Below are 2,556 nucleotides of genomic sequence, written 5' to 3'. Positions count from 1 at the left end.
GTGCTTTATGGTGCTTTGAGTTACTATTAGTATCTATGCTTTGTTGCTTTCATTGCATCGTGTTTTTGTGTTGGAACACACTTGTACCCTTGTTGGATTGTGTATCCTTAATGCAAATACTTTGGTATTTTGCATTGGTTGTGTGTTGGACATGCATACATCCTTATGTTATTGTGCTTCATTGGTTGCATATTTGGATGATCATTTGCTTTGCTATGTGATCATTGTAGTCATTTTCTATATGACTGTTTTGGTGTATGATCAAGTTGCTCATTTGTTTAACATCATGTTCACTTGATCGCATTTTACTTGTTACATTATATTTGTCCTTTTATCACTTGATTTACCTTGAGGGTCTAATGCGTTTTGTGCAAGTGTTTCAGGTTATAGGTATATATATTCGAAGTGCTTCACAGCTTCTAGATTTAGGTGTGAGTGAGTTTTGCCATTGTTCCCAAACTCACATTTAAGTCTAGAGTCTGTTATAGGGTGTTTTGTCACGGAATAGCCAAATGGAGAGATTGTAAAGTTGTGATTTACAACTATGTTTTATGTTGGCTTTATTCCATGACAAAATATGTTGTAATTGCTTTAATTTGTTTCCTTGTATTTTTGTGGGATTTATTTGTAATGGGTTTAGTATTGAGTGGAGGAGATTTGATCAAGACAGCTAAAAGTCACATAAGGAGCACATGCTAGAAGTTGAAGAGTTATGCCAGACTGTTGTTTTTCGCAAATGTCTCGCGGGTAAGGCCTTCCCGCGAGATACCCGCGAAACTCTCTGCCTGGAGGATTTTAAGTGTGACTTTCTTACCCTTCACCCATAATGTGTAAGGAGGTCATTCAGAGAGAAAAACCTTAGAAAGGTTTTCAACAACACACATACCCATCTTTTAGAGAGAGAGCTACTCATCCTTAGAGAAAAATTATTGTAGCCTCTTCTCCTTCCCTCTCCCATTGTCATACCTTGAGAGGAGATTTGTACCCAAACACAACCCACACCCTTTCAAAGTGTAGAAAGTGTTTTGGAGCTTGGGTAGCTTTGGGGATTTGCCAAAAGAAGCTAGTGAGGCTTGGCGGATGCAATCGGGCGTATTGCGAGATCCAGAAAGCTAGAGAATACATGATTTCGAGAAGTCCGTTGGTAGCAGGAGCTTGGAGAGCTCAAGTGCATTAGGTAGACTAGGCTTAGAGGGTCTTTTGTTATTTGTGTACTCCAACTTTATTCTCTAGTGGATCGATTACCGCTTGGAGGGCGGCGGAGAGGTTTTTTGCCGAGTTCCTCGGTTTCCTCTTCGATAACACATCGGTGTGTTATCTTGTGTTTGCATCATTCTTCCTTTACTCTTGTGCTTTACCTTTATTGTTTGTTGTTCATGTTTATTTACTAGAGTAGTATCAGTTGTTTGCGCTTCACTTACTCTTGTTTCCGCACTTAGATAAGTTAGAGTAAAATCAACCGAGCCGTAATCTTCTAATTTGGGGTCTAAACATGCTCGTGTTTTAACACAAATCCGAGCTTTTAAGAAGAAACATAGAGAATCACAACAAAAGATAAGGCAGAGGAAAGAAGAAAAAACAACGTGCAATGCATGAAAATGCATGAACATGTTATGTGCTAAAGAAATTGCATCATGGGTAGAAACCCAATCCAAATTAACAGCACTCACAAGATATAATCAGTCTCACAATCCTAGGATGCATGAAACATTGTTATAATGAACATAGAATGCAATGTATGAGCATGTGAGATCATTTTAACAAAACCCAACCAAAATTTTTTGACAAAACCCCAAATTTTTCTAAAAACTAAAACCTAGGTCACAAAATGATGAAAATGCATAAGGAAGGAGACAAAGAGAGATTTAGAACACATGACAAGGGATTAAGACTTGGATTAGGCCGAAATCTTGAGGGAAGGAAGGATTTTGGTGAAAAGGAAGGTTTTGGATTGAGAGAGAGAGATCGAGATATTTGAAATTGCTTAAAACCAGGTCAGACCTCTAATATATATAGAAAGTGTAGCTCGATATATTGAGAAGGTATTGAGCTTCTATCTTGATAGATCGAGGAGGTATCGAGCAGATAGAGACTCTAAATAATTTGGTTCGATGGATCGGGCTATCTGTCATGAGGTATCAAGAACAAACCTAGAACTCTTGAGAGAAGAGGCATGTATTAAGAGGTATCGAGAAGCTATCGAGGAGGTGTCGAGTTGCTATCGAGATGTTTAAAAGAAGGTTTTCAAGGAGGAGAAGCAGTATAAGATGAATGCAAACAAGATACAAACCAAAACAAGCAATCAAGGAGCATTCCTAGATGCAAAGCATTCCTAGATGCAAAGCATTCCCAGATCAAAACCACACTAAGCAAGTCTAACCAATTTTATTTCAAAACATGTTTAGATAGTTTAGAGAGCATATACTACTATATGTATTCCTTGTGATGGCCAAATTACATTGTACCTATACAATAGTATCAAGAGTAGTAAAGAGTATGTGTGTTGAGTGTGAAACTTTTGCAAGAGAGCATACGTAACTCATTATATGAAAAGTA

This window comes from Castanea sativa, chromosome 6 (assembly GCF_040712315.1).
Source record: "Castanea sativa cultivar Marrone di Chiusa Pesio chromosome 6, ASM4071231v1".
Taxonomy (NCBI): domain Eukaryota; kingdom Viridiplantae; phylum Streptophyta; class Magnoliopsida; order Fagales; family Fagaceae; genus Castanea; species Castanea sativa.
This window is presented reverse-complemented; position numbering follows the sequence as displayed.